Source organism: Lepidochelys olivacea (genome assembly GCF_965140295.1).
Source record: "Lepidochelys olivacea isolate rLepOli2 genome assembly, chromosome: 5".
NCBI lineage: Eukaryota > Metazoa > Chordata > Testudines > Cheloniidae > Lepidochelys > Lepidochelys olivacea.
Genome location: NC_140415.1, coordinates 131,439,779 through 131,457,284, shown reverse-complemented (window position 1 = coordinate 131,457,284; position 17,506 = coordinate 131,439,779). Strand labels below are relative to the sequence as shown.

Here is a 17,506-nt window from a genome sequence, read left to right as displayed (position 1 = left end):
GTATAATATACACTTCAATATTTGTGCAAGAGGTTGCAAGAACTTCAAGATCAAAGGAGACTTCCCTGGAACTTTGTGCTGAGCTTGCCCCTGACACAGCAGTACCAGACGATGAGAGCTCTCCTTCACTATAGAAGAGTGAGCAGCCATAACACTGTAGAAGTCGACTAACCTAGTTTTCTACTGTCCAGATGGAAACCCAGTTGGGAAGTCCATTGTGAATGCTGTTGTGCTAGGAGTTTGCACTGTAATAAATACTGTGTGTGTTACAGGGCAAGTGATCAAGACTGCTAACATGCCAGAGACCAAATAATTTAAATGGCTGCACTCCCCAAACTGACAGAGCCATTAATGGAATCCACATGCCCATTCTGTGCCTGAGCACAACAAGCAGAGAAATACGTAACAGAAAGGAAACTGTTTCCATGACGATGAAGTGTATCTCCCTGGGAAACCCTGGGCATTGACATACAGTAGCCTGGAGAAGTGCATGATGCCAGGACTTGAAACAAACCACAAACCCCCACCACCAAACTCTGGACTTCTCAAAAACAGGAAAAGTGAAAAAAACTATTCCCAGTGAACAATATTGACATTATGGGTATTTCCATCCCCACTGTGCTCCCAGGTGATCCCGTCTACCCAGTACTGCCTTGGCTCATTAAAACTTCCCCAACTACATAAACAAAAGGTAGAAGATTCCACTACACACTGAGCCAATGCAGGATGGTGGTGAAGTGTGCTTCTGGGATACTGAAAGCAAGACGCAGATTGTCTGTTGACTGTTCCATGACTAATACTACCATGATCATATCTGCTTGTTGCATTTTACATAACATAAGCGAAAGCAAAGGAGAGGTCACCAGTAAGGACTAGAGTGGCTCAGACAGCCTGCCCTCTACTTTTTCACAGCCAGAAAATCATGTGGATGCAGCTGAAGGATGAGAACATTACTTCTGATGAGCAAGCGCTACAGATCTGAAACAGAGGGCATCAAGGACTAATGCTTTGTTTCTTTTTAGGACTACTTGAAAATACCTTATTTTGTACAGGGAAGAATGAAGGACTAGATGGCACAACATTGATGTTAACCTAGCATATTTATGCTGTGTTAATTTTTTATTGATGTTATAATGGAGACAGTGTCACCTTATATTAAGTATCATCAACATTAAAAAACAATGCCTTTTTTCCAAAAACAAAACTTCGTTTTAATAAGGGAGTCCAGCTGCAGAAACAATTTTCTTTCCCTGTGTCAAAAATAGGAGCTGAACATCTGGAGAATGGCTGGGAGAGAGCCAAAGAGGTAGATCCCAATCCAAAAAGTTCTATTCTCTGCTTTTGGGAGGGCATGGTAGTGGGCAGCACATGGCAGCGCAGGAGCAGACTAGTTGTAGGGACAGAGCTGCAAGCAGTTTCTTTTGCGCCTTTAGTCATTAAATAATGGCTGCTGAAACTCTGCCTCCCTGTAAATTTCTGCTGTCTATATTTTTGCATGAGTTCTGTCCTCCTGCTGGAGCTGTTTCTGCCTTCCAGGTGTGTTCAGGGCTGCCTCATCTCTCACTCCGCAAAGTGGTAAATTCCTTCTCATTCTCTGTTCACATTCTCTTGCGCTTTGATGAATTGGTCCTTTCAACTTTGCCACCAACATGGAGTCTGGACAATATGCACAGCTGGACAGCAAGCCCTGACAGAGAAAATAAGATATGATTGAATTAACACGCACAGCAATCCCTCACACGTCCCATGAAATGTCAACAAATGAGACAAAATAAACTCTCTCTTCTCTTTTAAATTCCAATAACTAATCCAGAGCCATCCGACACAGAATGTTAAGGACATATGTTCCCAATTCTCACACAACACTTAAAACTATGGAGAGGTGTGGGACTATTTTAGATCAGGGGAAGCGAGATATGTAGTGCATAATGCCAAAATGGTATAAAAAAGTTACTTACTACAAAAAAGTAGGATCTTGGAAAATGAGGGGTTTTGGTTTTTTGTAGGTGATATCCAATGAGAAGCTCCATGACTGGTGATGCTTGGTTAGCTACCTTGCTGATATGCCTTATTTAAAAAAAACAACAACTTCATATTAACTTTGGAGAAGTTGCCATACAAACAGTTCTCCAGTACAGGAGCTACAGACTGGGGTAAAATAAGGGATAGAAGGATCTACGAGATCGCCCTTCACAACACAAAGCACACAGCTTGTTACTTGCATAATTACACTCCAAACTTGTACTTATACTGCTTTACTGGCATTACATAAACAGGCATTTTCATGCATTCATTAGAAAGACAAACTCTAATGTGATTGCAGATAGCCAAGTTGTGCATGCTGTATGGAAATGGCCAGATGCCATTTGGGCCAGCCAATACAATGTAAGGTAAATGCTTTGGCAAGCATCCAATAATTAACTTATTACAGTAAGTTACAGGTCCAGCTGTTTTTATTTTTCCATTGGTGTTTCATGTGACATTAAAAAAAAAATCCCCATTACGTGCCTGCTATTTTGGATGTGGCTATATGGTATAGAACCGCCAGCTGCTGTAAGTGTCAAGCCAAGCGCTTCCTCTCTTACCGTAACTGGCAGGCCATGCAGCTGAAAAGGGTACCACAAGTGAGAGGATGGAAGGGTGGGGCCAAGACAGACCAGTTATGGGGGAATAACGGTTTTGAGTGGGCTGCTGTGGGGCGGTTACTTATACTATGGCAAAGAGGATGAAGGAGGGAGTGGTTGAGGGAGTGAGGACTGGCAGAGCAGGGGGAAGGTGAAGTGGACACTTTCATCTTCACATAAGGCTATAACTGCCCATTCACAAATATTAAGGATGGCATTCATAAGAACCCAGAAAAATTTCTCTCAGCCCCAGAATCTGAAAAAAAAATCAGTCCCCATCAGTACTGTACACAATAGTAAGCTGCATACCTGATAAAGCTTTTCTCATCTCCAGATTCCACTTCCTCATGCTGAACCAGCTCAATCATCTCAGGATCTGGGCCTCCATCCTACAAATGGATCTTGTGATCTGGGCAACTCCTGGTCAGGCTCCCTGACCCCCGTTCCTCCTACTTGGCAATGGTGTTCTCTTCTCCCCTGAATAATCATGCTACCAAATACTTTTTCATTATGTTTGGGAGCATCTTAGGCTGAGCAGAGGAGTGAGTCTTCAGGCTCCTAGCCAGACCCTTGCGGAAATGAAAAATTCTATGCCAGGACTTGAGTTTTCTGATGTCCACTGACTTTACGCTGTACTTTAGGTTTTTGATTTTATCCCAGCGTGGTTTATAAGCCCAGATTATACCAAGTATTCAGATGACTGGTTGTATGTACATAAGAGCATTTAACATCACTGGCCAGCTGCTTCTGGATTTTCTCCTCATCCCATTATAAGATTTGGGCCCAAATATCTGAGCCGGGCAGCAACACAGTCAATAAAGGTTCTCCTTTAAGACATCCTAGTACAGGGGTGACCAACCTGAGCCTGAGAAGGAACCAGAATTTACCAATGAACACTGCCAAAGAGCCAGAGTAATACGTCAGCAGCCCCCCATCAGCTCCCTCACCCCGCTCCCAGTGCCTCACACCCACCAGCAGGTCCACCGATCAGCATCTCCCATGCCCTATCTGCACTTCCCAATCAGCTGTTTTGTGGTGTGCAGGAGGTTCTGGAGGGGTAAGGGGTGGAGCAAGAGCATGGCAGGCTCAGGGGAGAGGGTGGGAAGGAGTGGAATGGAGTGGGGGCAGGGCCTGTGGCAGAGCCAGGGGTTGAGCAGTGAACACCCCCGGCACACTGGAAAGTTGGAGCCTGTAGCTTCAACCCTGGAGTTGGTGACTACACAAGAAGCCGCATATTAACTTCTGAAGAGCCACATGTGGCTCTGGAGCCACAGGTTGGCCACTCCTGTCCTAGTAATACTTGTGATGTTCAAAATCAAAGAAACTTGCAATTGTGAAAGAAGTTGTTTGCAGTGCAAACTGTCTGAACTGAGCTCTATGGTCTGTGCGGTGCTATTATACAGGTAGATGGCTTCTGGCCAAGAAGACTCCTGTGCACTAGGATGAAGAAAATGGACCAGACAAATGGCCTCAGTACTGACTGGAGCACTGTGGGACTTGAGTGGGAGGACAATATGAATTAGTTAACTACTACACTGGCTCCATACTGCCTCTAAATTGCTGCAGCTTGAACCAATATGTAGACCTGCAGAACACAAGTCCAATCCAAATGATATTTGGAATACATTAAACTGTATAGAGAATGTGTATGCAAGATGCTTGACAAGTATGCTGGGAGACCACAAATGTTTCTTAGCCCTGGTCTACACTACAGGGTTAGGTCAAATTTAGCCGCGTTAGGTCGATTTTAAAATGAAAGCATCTACACAACCAACCCTGTTCCATCAACCTAAAGGGCTCTTAAAATCGACTTCCGTACTCTTCCCTGGCGAGGGGAGTAGCACTAAAATCAACCTTGCTGGGTAGAATTTGGGGTAGTGCAAACGCAAACTGACATTACTGGAGCACTCTGGGATAGCTCCCGGAGGCCAAAGTGACCGTTCTGGACAGCACTTTCAACTCCGATGCACTAGCCAGGTACACGGGAAAAGCCCTGGGAAATTTTGAATTTCATTTCCTGTTTGGTCAGCGTGGCGAGCTCAGCAGCACAGGTGACTATGCAATCCCCCCAGAATCGCAAACGAGCTCCAGCATGGACTGAAAGGGAGACATTGGATCTGTATGGGGAGAAGAATCTGTGCAGGCCGAACTCCGATCAAAAAGGAGAAATGCTAATATATATGCCAAAATCGCACAGGGCATGATGGACAGAGACTACAACAGGGACACACAGCACTGCTGTGTGAAAGTTAAGGAGCTCAGGCAAGCCTACCAAAAGACAAAGGAGGCAAACGGTCACTCCGGGTCAGAGCCCCATACATGCCACTTCTATGATCAGCTGCATGGCATTCTAGGGGGGGACCCTACCACTACCCCACCACTGTCCGTGGACACCTACAAGTGGGGACTCTCACGCAACAGGGAAGAGGAACAGGGAGAGGAGGAGGAGAATGCGCAGCAGGCAAGCAGTGAATCCGTTCTCCCCATCACCTAGGACCTTTCCAACACCCTGGAGCCAATACCCTCCCAAGTCGGGATCCCTGACCCTGAAGCCGGAGAAGGCACCTCTGGTGAGTGCACATTTGTAACTACAGTACAGGGTTTAAAAGCAATGGTGTTTAATGTTTGATTTGCCCTGAAGAATTGGGATGCAGTCGCGGCCAGTACAGCTACTGGAAAAGTCTGTTAACGTGTCTGAGGATAGAGTGGGAATCCTCCAGGGATATCTCCATTAAGCTCTCCTGGAGGTACTCAAAGCCTTTGCAGAAGGTTTCTGGGGAGGGCTGCCTTATTTCGTCCTCCATGGTAGGACACTTTACCACGCCAAGCCAGTAGCAAGTAGTCTGGAATCATTGCAGCACAATGCATGGCAGCGAATGGTCCTGGGTTTTGGTCGCATTCAAGCAACATTCCAACTATATCTTTCTGTGTTAGCCACAGGAGAGTGATATCATTCATGGTCAGCTGGTTGACATAGGCGAATTTTTGTAAGGGAACAGTAAAAGGACCCTGTTCATGCTGGGTTGTTTGCAGTTGGCTAAAAGGGATCATCCCGGAGAATACCCACATGGCAAGGGGAGGGGTGAACGGATCATCCCAAACAGCCGCCAGCAGTGGGGTGGGGCGAGGTGTGTGCTGCACATCCACCCAGAAACCGCAGCCCCTCCTTTTAAATGTGAAACCCAACTGGCATTGTTTGCTATGGAAAAGGATGGTGCTGCAGTCTGAAACCATTCACATGTTATGAAGGCAAAAGAAGCCAACCCCGCGTACCAAAAGACTTACCAGGGCTGCCTAGAAACCGAATTCTGTTACCCAGCCGTTTGTGATGTGTCACCATACTGGCAGGCGCTCGACATAAAAGCCAAAATGCAACCTTGTACCTAAAGCACACGGGCTGTCTGCTGTGAATTGCTTGATTCACTGCGAAAGAGTCCCCCTTTTGTTCTCAGAAATGTATCATCTTAAATTTTACTCTCCCTTTTTATCTCCCACCAGGTGCAAATGTTTCTAGGCTCCCCCATCATCTCCATCTCTGAGGTTATCGCAGATTAGAAGGTGAGAAAAAAAAAAAACCACTTGCGATGACATGTTTTCCAAGCTCATGCAGTCCTCCTGCACTGATAGGACACAGCTTAATGCATGGAGGCATTCAGTGGCAGAGGCCAGGAAAGCATTAAGTGAGCATGAAGAGCAGAGGCAGGAGGTGATGCTGAGGCTAATGGGGGAGCAAATGGACATGATGAAGCGTCTGTTGCAGCTGCAGGAAAGCCAACCAAGAGCACAGACCCCTGCTGCATCCACTGTATAACCGCCTGCCCTCCTCCCCAAGTTTCATATCCTCCTCACCCAGATGCCCAAGAAAGCCCGGAGAGAGGGGGGGGCTCCAGGCACCCAGCCACTCCACTCCAGAGGATGGCCCAAGCAACAGAAGCCTGTCATTCAAACAGTTTTGATTTGTAGTGTGGCTACAATAAGCAATGTGGCCTTGTCCTTCCCTCCTCCCCCACCCCACCCGGGCTACCTTGTCAGTTATCTCATTTTATTTTTTAATTAATAAAGAAAGAATGCATGGTTACTTTATTTCCTTTGCCAGCTGTGATTGAAGGGGGGAGGGTGGTTGGCTTCAGGGAATTAAAATCAACAAAGGGGATGGGTTTGCAGCAAGGAGAAACACACACAACTGTCACACCATAGCCTGGCCAGTCATGAAATTGGTTTTCAAAGCCTCTCTGATGCACAAGCATGCCTACCTGTGCTCTTCTGATAGCCCTGGTGTCTGCTGCTCAAAATTGGCCATCAGGCAATTTCCCTTAACCTCCCACACCACCATAAACGTCTCCCCCTTACTCTCACAGATATTATGGAGCACACAGCAAGCAGCAATAACAATGGGAATGCTGGTTGCGCTGAGGTCTAACCTAGTCAGCAAACAGCGCCAGAGAGCTTTTAAACGTCCAAAGGCACATTCTACCACCATTCTGCACTTGCTCAGCCTATAGTTGAACTGCTCCTTACTACTGTCCAGGCTGCCTGTGTACGGCTTCATGAGCCATGGGAGCAAGGGGTAGGCTGGGTCCCCAAGGATAACTATTGGCATTTCAACATCCCTAACAGTAATTTTCTGGTCTGGGAAGTAAATCCCTTCTTGCAACTGCTCGAACAGCCCAGAGCTCCGAAAGATGTGAGCGTCATGCACCTTTCCCAGCCATCCCACACTGATGTCAGTGAAACATCCCTTGTGATCCACCGGTGCTTGCAGCACCATTGAGAAGTACCCCTTGTGGTTTAGGTACTGGTTGGCATGGTGGTCCAGTGCCGAGATAGGGATATGTGTTCCCTCTATTGCCCCACCACAGTTAGGGAACCCCATTGCAGTAAAGCCATCCAGTATGACCTGCACATTTCCCAGAGTCACTACCCTTGATAACAGAACATCAGTGATTGCATTGGCTACTTGCATCACAGCAGTCCCCACAGTAGACTTGCCCACTCCAAACTGATTCCCAACTGACCGGTAGCAATCAGGCGTTGCAAGCTTCCACAGGGCTATCGCCACCCACTTCTCAGCTATCACGGCAGCTCTCATCTTGGTATTCCTGTGCTTCAGGGCGGGAGAAAGCAACTCACAAAGTTCAAGGAAACTGGCCTTAAGCATGCGAAAGTTTTGCAGCCACTGTGAATCATCCCATACCCACACCACTATGCGGTCCCACCAGTCTGTGCTTGTTTACCGGGCCCAGAATCAGCGTTCTACTGTATCAACCAGCCCCACTGCTGCCATAAGATCCCAACTGCCACAGCCCGTGCTTTCAGGAACGTCTGTGTCCATGTCCTCATCACAATCGTCCTCGTGCTGGCGTCTCTTAGCCTGCTACTGCACATACTCCAGGATAACGCGCGAAGTGTTTACAATGCTCACAACAGCGGCAGTGAACTGAGCGGGCTCCATGCTTGCCGTGGTATGGCGTCAGCACGGGTAACCCAGGAAAAAAGGCGCAAAACGATTGTCTGCTGTTGCTTTCATGGAGAGAGGGAAGTAGGGAGGAGTGACTGACGACATATACCCAAAACCACCCTCGACAATATTTTTGCCCCATCAGGCATTGGGAGGTTAACCCAGAATTCCAATGGGCAGCGGAGACTGCGGGAACTGTGCGATAGCTACCCCCAGTGCACTGCTCCGTAAGTCAATGCTAACCACGGTACTGAGGATGCACTCCACCGACTTAATGCGCTTAGTGGGGACATACACAATAGACTGTATAAAATCGATTTCTAAAAATCGACTTCTATAAAATCGACCTAATTTCGTAGTGTAGACATACCTTTAGAATAGTAAATTTCTCTCGTGCAGACAAGACCCTTAAAGAGACAGAAAACCGAAGGCTGAGGAAAAGCTATACAACATGCAAGCAGAATGATCAAGGATGAGAGGCATGCATTTTATTAGTTCAACTTTTCTCCTTTTTAATAATTAGCTTATAAATGTCCAATGCCTGTTCTAATATTCCAATTCTAAACTTTTGCCTATTATTTGCCCTTGCCTACTTCTTTTTGTCTTTTGACCACTCTCTATTTAACACTTTTCATAAACTTTCAATTCTTCTGGTGTTGCCTGTGCATATTCACATGCAGCCACACATCAACCCCCTTCTCCAAGTGCCAGCGAGCTTCAGGTTCCTTCTAGAAAAGAAGTGCCTATTAGGACCGCATAAGTGCCTTCTCATGGCACCAAATGTTCAGATCAGAGGTTTTCGGTGAACCACCCAAGTTTCTTCTGCTGAACCTTAAGATCCTTAAAGTGACAACTCTGGGCAAGAAGAGATGATCAGGCTATGTGAAAATACGGAGGAAACATTCCAGAAGAAGTACCGTTACTACTAGGTAATCTCTCTCCTTCTACAAGGCAGCCTGCTTCTGCATACTCTCAGTTATGGAAGTCCAGTTAACAGGACAACCCCAACAAAGGTGAGCTGAGACATTTTAATTAAACAAGGATTACAGAACAGTTCTACAAAGCAAATATCAGATCTAGATGATAAACCAAGAAAACAGTGCTCAGTAAACCTTTGAAGAGAACCCCAGCTAGGCAGCCCTGTAGATTGTAATGTTTCCATCACAACAGAGAACCCATTGGAAAACTGAGTAACCCCGGAGTGTGGGCCCCAAGAACTCAAGTGCTTACATGGTAGATAAAGCACACATGCAAGTGCAAAATCTAATCTATTTTGACAGTCACTCAGCATTCCCCATATACTGATCCACTAAGACTGCAAAAAAATCTAGGCAATTTCCAAAATACCTTTGTCCTCTCTCTACACAGGACAAAACTCTAAGCACTTAACTTCTAGGACACAGAACCTAGGGTTTGGTTAAAAAAAACCCTAGAAGACTAATGCCTGTGTTCAGGTAGAACTCAAACATTATTTTAAAGAAAAAAAAATGGATGAGCTTGCATGACAGCTTTGTCGTTAGGGAACGCAGTAAAGGTTGGATCAATCATTGAAGACTGCAACTCACTCATTCCTGTCTTGCAGATGTAACTGTGATGAAAATGCTGCCTTTGTGATAGGTGGAATAAAGAGCACTTTTCAAAAGGTTCAGAAGGTGAATTTGTCAGCACTAAGTTGAGATGTCACATCAGTGAAGTTGTCTGCCCAGCGTAAGGACAACAACCAATCCTTCAAAGAACCCCATGACTGTAAAATGGCTTTTCAGTTTCATCTAGAAGCTAGTATTCAAAAATAGCAGACAGAAGTATTTTGATCAATCACAAGGACAGGATGAGAAACTTCAAGTATAATAAATAGTCCAAAATTGACGACATGGGTGCAAGGGTATGGGGTCAGGTTGTTAGATGCTCATACTGAAACCTTTGTCCATTTCCATTTCAGGAAGTGACATTACAGGGTGAACAGCTTCTTGCATTGCAGCAAAATATTGCTTTGTGCTTCACCAGAAGTAATTAAAGTCCCATGAATCAAACAATGGAGAAAAGTGGATGCAGAAAGAAATGTGTTCTTGGGATATCTATGTAACAGTACTGCCTGACCCAAGCTGGAGTGATAAGGATGATCCTTGACCCTGCACTGGTCTTATTTTCCTGAGCATCAGTAGAAGCAATGGAATCAGTGGGAAAGCATAGTCTCTGCTCCAATCCAACAAGAAAACCTCTTATTGAGTTTCTGTCCATTCCTGTCCTGAAATAAAACTGTGGACCGTTTCTATTGCTAGTTGTGACACAAAAATCTAAGAAAGGATAACTCCACCTCCTGAACAACAGCTCTACCATCAACTGTTTCAGAGACCACTTCCTCTGGTCTTTGCTTCTATGATTTTTCTTATCTGCCAACCAGGTGGATAAAAATCAGTGATTTTTTTTTAATAAAAAAAATTAATTTTTTTACATTTAAAATTGGATTTTTGTGATAAAATGCTTTTTGAGGAAAAAACCTAAAGATAGTTTTAATTAAGATATCTTTGAGCTATAATGTATCTCATCATGGAATAGGGATTATAAATTCTAATTCAATAGCATGAGACAATATATTCATGTAATGTTTAAGAAAAGTTTTGTAAATGAGTTCCAATAGTCCATGGATTAGGGACTCAATCTTATGGGGTTCCACAGGCTCCTGTATAGATTATTTAGGTTAATCTTTATCTACCCAATGGGTCTCAGTTCAGAAGATACCATCAGAGATGCTTAGTTTTGCAGTTCTCAAACTGTGGATTTATGTCTCCAGAGGTAAAATGCTTGTTAACAGCAAAAATGTTTTAAAATAAATAAATAAATACTATAGAGAGGTGAGAAACAACAAACTTCAACTCTACTGTCCCTCTGCAAATTTGTGTACACAGAGTCAATCCCTTACCTCTCTCTAAAAGTGCAAAGTTTCAAAAAGTTAAATGAATAGAAGATTGTTGGGGGCAGAATAGATCTGGACAAGGAGAAGAAGTCTGGAGATAAATGGCAGAAGCTTTTTTGTTAAAATATTATATGTTTGCTGTTGAAGAAAAAAATCCAGAATACTTAACATTGTTGTTTTAGTTAAATAAAACAATTTAAATGTCTGTATGGTGATGTTCTCCTCCTAATACAGCATGGCAAGAAAATCCTCCAAATATTAATGATTAACCTGTTGAATTGGAGACAGTTCACCTCCCAATGACTTCATAAATATCTGCTTCAATTACCTTTGGTAAATGAAATAACCAAACAATCATTCATTTTCTGATAGAGCTATAAAACTAATCTGAAAAGTTTTCAAAATATATCACTGTTTAAAATTGTATAGGGTGTACCTTCTAAAAAGGAAACCTACATCTATCTGAGTTGTGAGGAATATGTATTAAGGTTATAACAACCAACAAGAATGCACTTTTATGTAGAAAACCATGATTAAACTGAGTCTTCCTGACTAGTGATTTAAATCATGATTTACAAATCTACTCTGCTGCCAACACATTTTCTTTGCCAACCAGCTAGAGGTACACCATGTAAATTTGATGAGCCAGACACTAGTCACAGAGACAAGCACCTTCCTGCTTATTAAAGTAGAACTTTGCTGTCTTGTCGGGCACATGCAGCCATGGAGAAGAGACAAAAGACTGAAAACTCCATCTGATATATGGAATCTACTTTTTCACATCTTCCAGTCACCATGAATATCAAGCCAATTTTCCTAGTATAGACACACATGTACACCCTGATGCCTGAAGTATGCTATTATCTAACCCAGAGGTTCTCAAACTGTGGGTCAGGACCTCAAAGTGGGTCATGACCCCATTTTAATAGCGTCAACAGAGCCAGGATTGATGCCCTTGAGCTTCGGCTTTGCCCCCCTCCACCCGGGGTGGTGGGGCTCAGGAAGGCTCAGATTTCGGTCCCTGCTCCTGGGGTCACGTAGTAATTTTTGTTGTCAGAAGGGGGTTGCAGTGCAATGAAGTTTGAGAACCCCTCATCTAACCAGACATTTAATGAACACTCTCTAGAGATGCCAGATCCAAGAACGCTATATTGGTCACGACTGTTTCTATATAAAAGCATAATTACTTTCAGGTCAGTCTGAAAGCTACATGAAAATATGTATCTTCTATGTTGAGAGCCCCAAACCAGTCTTACAGGGATACAGGTAGGAATAACAGAAGGACAGGGATACTAGGTAAAATCAGCATGTAAAATTTGAACTCTAATGTAACTGTTTAACTTTCTCAAGTCCATGATGAAATGAAGGCAATTTTTTGTATTTTTTAAATGGGAATATAAGAATGGCTATACTGGGTCAGACCAATGGTCCACGTAGCCCAGTATCCTGTCTTCCAACAGGAGCCAGTGCCAGATGCTTCAGGGAGAATGAACAGAAATGGCAATCATTAAGAGATCCATTCCATTGTCCGCTCCCAGCTTTTGGCAGTCACAGGCTAGGGACACCCAACTGTGGCCCATCTTGGCTAAAAGCCATGGATGGACCTATCCTCCATGAACTTTAACTGTTTTTTTAATCAAGTTATACTTTTGGATTTCACAACATCCCCAGCAACGAGTTCCACGGGTGAACTGTGCACTGTGTGAGGAGGTACTTCCTTTTGTTTGTTTTAAACATGCTGCCTATTAATTTCATTAGGTGACCCCAGGTTTGTGTGTTATGTGAAGAAGTAAACAACGTTTATTCATTTTCTCCACACCATTCATGATTTTATAGACCTCCAACATATCCCCCCTTAGTCATCTCTTCTCCAAGATGAACAGTCCCAGTCTTTTTAATCTCTCCTCAGAAGGAAGCTGTTCCATCCCCTTCATCATTTTTATTGCCCTTCTCTGTAACTTTTCCAATTTGAATATATCTTTTTTGAGATGGGGCAACCAGAACTGCACACAGTATTCAAGGTGTGGGTGTACCATGGATTTATATATTGGCATTACGATATTTACTGTCTTACTATCTATCTCTTTCCTAACGGTTCCTAACATTGTTAGCTTTTTTAACTGCTGCTGCACATTCAGCAGATGTTTTCAGAGGATCATTCACAATAACTCTTTCTTGAGTTATAACAGCTAATATAGATCCCATCATTTTGTCTGTATAATTGGAATTATGTTTTCCAATGTGCCTTACTTTGCATTAATCAACTTTGAATTTCATCTGCCATTTTGTTGCCCAGTCATTCAGTTTTTGTGAGATCCGTCTGTAACTCTTGGCAGTCTACTTTGGACTTAAATATCTTGAATAGTTTTGTATGCTCACTGTTTATCCCTTTTTCCAGATCATTTATAAATATTTTGAACAGCACTGGTCTCAGTATAGATCCCAGGGGGACCCTGCTATTTACCTCTCCCCACTGTGAAAACTGACCGTTTGTTCCTACCCTTTGTTTCCTGTCTTTTAACCAGGTTTCAGAGTAACAGCCGTGTTAGTCTGTATTCGCAAAAAGAAAAGGTGCCACAAGTACTCCTTTTCTTTTTGTCTTTTAACCAGTTACTGATCTATGATGCTACCTTCCCTCTTATCCCATGACAGCTTACTTTGCTTAAGAGTCCTTGGTTAGGGACCTTGTCAAAGGCTTTCTGAAAGTCCAAGTACACTATATCCACAAGATCACCGTTGTTCACATGTTTGTTAACCTCTTCAAAAAAATCGAATAGATATGGGGGGCATACTTTCCGTTTACAAAAATGGTGTTAACTCTTCCCTAATAAATCATCATCTATATATCTGATAATTCTGTTCTTTACTATAGTTTCAACCAATTTGCCAGATACCAAAGTTAGGCTTATTAGCCTGTAACTGCTAGGATTGCCTCTGGAGGCTTTTTAAAAAATTGGTATCACATTAACCCATCATTTAAATCAGCTTCTGTACCAGATCACTGAAGGATAGTTACATAGGACACTTAGTAGTTCTAAAATTTCATATTTTAGTTCATTCAGAACTCTTGGAGAAAAAACCATCTGGTCTGTTTAATTTATCAATTTGTTCCAAAACCTCCTCTACTGACACCTCAGTCTGGGACAGTTCCTCAGATTTATCACCTAAAAATGGCTCAGATGTGGGAATCTCCATCACATCCACAACAATGAAGACCAATGCATTTAGCTTCTCCGTAATACCCTTATCTTCTGAGTGCTCCTTTAGCACCTCAATCGTCCAGTGGCCCCAAAGATTGTTTGGCAGGCTTCCTGCTTCTGACGCACTTTACCAAAAAAATGGCTGTTAGTTTTGGGGTCTTTTGCTAGTCGCTCTTCAAATTCTTTTTTGGCCTGCCTAATTAAACTGTTACACTTGACATGCCAGAGTTTATGCTCCTTTCTATTTTCCTCAGCAGGATTTAACTTCCAATTTTTAAAGGCAGCCTTTTTGCCTCCAATGGCTTATTTTACTTTGTTATTTTTCATCCTCAAAGGGAAGAACTTCTACCTTGTCTTGAGCCCTTAGCAAAGAGGCTGGATGACTTAAGCCAAGAATACCTACTGGCCAAGAGTGATGCCACTTGCCACAGTTCTCACCAATATATGACGCATCATAAGAAGCAAAAATGACATGTCTAGAAACAGTGCAGACCCCAATGTCAGTATCTTTTACCATTTTACTTTGCTCCTTGAAAAGATGGTCAAGCAAAGGAAGTATCTGATACCAAACTTGGAATTTGCGAGGCAACAGTAACCATGCAATTGGTGACATGGGTTCCTAATTTATCCAAGTACATCACTATCCAGGAAATCAATCTTTCAGGTATTTTGGTTGGGTAGGCCAGAACAATGGGCTCTTAGATTTCCCACTCAAAGACTCCTAGAGCAGGGATGGGTCACTGGCAGCCCAACAGTTGCATTTGGACCACCAGGTCATTTTATTTGGGTCACAACAGTTAAGAGGTGATTTATTCTGCAATGACATTTCTTATTTCTCAACCTTTTTTTTTTGGCGGGGGAGGGGGGGACGGGACATGCTGTGATAAACATACCGTGAGTATAAAGTGCTTGTTTCAATATGGAAGACTGATGGCTAGAGAGAGTAGTTGTGCACTTCTTTGAGTTGCATGTATGCTGAACAGAAGGAAACTCAATACCCTGAAACATCAGAATTATGTCTGCTGTGCTATGAGTGAGGTAGGAAACGGCTCACTGACAAACCAGTGGTTGATTCTTCTGCCTTCGCAGTTTATCACAAGTAAAAGAAAGACAGAGAACACTAAGTCTCCCATGCACAGTGGGAGTGTGACTATCTTTGTACTTAAAATGGAGGTAAGCACCAATGCCTCATATGTTTGCAAGTCATGACAATGACAAATGAATAACTTGAAAAATCACCACAGCACCAATCACAAAGCAAATAATGAAATACATGCAGGGATAAGCCACTGTGACTTATCTAAAAGGCAAAGTTTTAAGGCAGAAGAGTTGTTTTGCTAGAGTTACCCCAGTACAAACTTTGGGTCTTACTGCATCCTACCTTGTCACTCTTGAGATGGCATGGGCTAGAAAGACACTGAGGAAGAGGGAAAGAGTGAAAATGTGCAGTGCAAATGGTAAAGGCGTTTGGTGATGACAAAATGGCAAAAAAAAGATTCAAAACAGTATCTCTATGTACAGTTTTGTGAAGAGTTTCACATATCCATGAACACGTGGAAGGGAAGGTGAACAAACCACCATGCCTGATTTTTTCTTCTTGGCATTAGGCGACAGTACAGCTGTGTCAAGTCAGCTATGATATATGTAGGGACAATTGATAGTAATGTTAACATGAAAAGAACAGGAGGACTTGTGGCACCTTAGAGACTAACAAATTTATTTGAGCATAAGCTTTCGTGAGCTACAGCTCACTTCATCGGACATGCATGTCATGAATAACTTATGAAATTAGCTTCATTACACAGAACAACAAAGGGTCCAGATATTTTTGGTGTGCTTCAGGAAGCTGTTCCAGGTTTTGGAGATTTTAAAAAGTTGCAGGTTGTTGTAACAGATGGGAGCACCTGCTATGCATGGCTCAAGGGCTGGGTTTCCAGGCTTACTGGCACACTGCCCAACACTGCCCTGCATTATTCATCAAGAGTCGTTGTGTGGAAAATCGTTGAATTTTAATCACATCATAAATGTGGTCATGAAACTTACAAACATGATACAAGGTACAAACAGATCACTCAGCCAACACAAATTAGTAGCTTTTCTTGATGAAGTGGATGCACAGTAGGACAATTTGCAGCTATACAGAGAAGTGTGATGGATAAGTCATGGAAAATGCCTCGTAAGGTTCTTTCCAATGAAAAACACTGAGAGTGTCACCTTCCTGAAAGACACTGAGTTCTGATACTATGGAGTTTCAGGAAAAACTGGAAGATTCAGTTTCTCTGTGCTATACAGCATTTTTGAGAGACATAACTTGAATTGTTTGAATCTGCACCTGCAAGGCATGGACTAGACTGCATCAGACCTCGTTGCTCAGATGGATGGGTTCTGAAGTAAGCTCACAGTTATTAACACTCACCTGTTACATTTGAATTTGCCCACTTTACAACCTGTGATGCACATACATCAGAACTACAAGAGTGCGAATCAGAGTTTAGCAGGAACTATACTCACAGTGAAATGCTGCTGCTCAATTTCAACAAACATTTAAAGCATTTTGAAAGTTTTCAACCTCATCTGATGCTTTTTAATGATCCACTTGCAGCTGTTGTCAGTGACCAGCCTTCTGAACTGCAACTAGAACTGTGCAAACTGCAGAACCTTTCTTTGTTGTAGAGAAGAATAAAAGGCACACTCAGTTTTGGAAACTGCTTACTGAGTCCCATTTCCCAAATCTGAGAAAGTAGGAGTTGAAATTGTGTTCTCTGTTTCGGAGAACCCATTTGTGAAAGTGACTTCTCCAGACTGAAATCCAAGGAAAGGAACCAATTGAAAAATGAAACACTCTTCCATCTTATGCAGGTTGGATGCACTAAAATTGATACACATATGCCCCTCAGTGTGCACAAAGGTTCACTCTTAAGTTTCACACTGACGGACCAGATACTGTAACAATGACAAGCAGCAGAAAAAAAATGTTAAGAAAGATGTGTTTGGTTTTTTGTTATTTTTATTTACTAAACCCTAGCACATCTGCACAGAGACTAAAAGGTTAGTGAAAAATGTGTTTAAACTGTTGTAAGGTTTTATTGTTTCTTTTCCTATTATTATATAAAGGTCATGCTATAGGGGACTTTTATAATTAGGACCACTTCAGTTTTACATTGTTAATACACCTTAACTGTATGCTAACATGCTGCACTGTAGCAAGCATTTCTGAGTTATGCCATATGTATCCTCTAAAAGAAAACATTTGGCTCGGCAAAGGATTTTAAGGGATTTTGTGGCCCTCTATTACCTTAAAGTTACCCAT

At 42.9% G+C, this 17,506-nt stretch overlaps 1 protein-coding gene across 3 annotated transcripts in view; it reads right to left on the bottom strand.

Annotated features, from left to right (window-relative positions):
- HOOK3 (hook microtubule tethering protein 3) overlaps nucleotides 1-17,506 on the bottom strand; it is a gene marked incomplete at its 3' end in the record, with an annotated part of 143,297 nt that overhangs the window by 119,372 nt on the left and 6,419 nt on the right. The window lies entirely within an intron of this gene.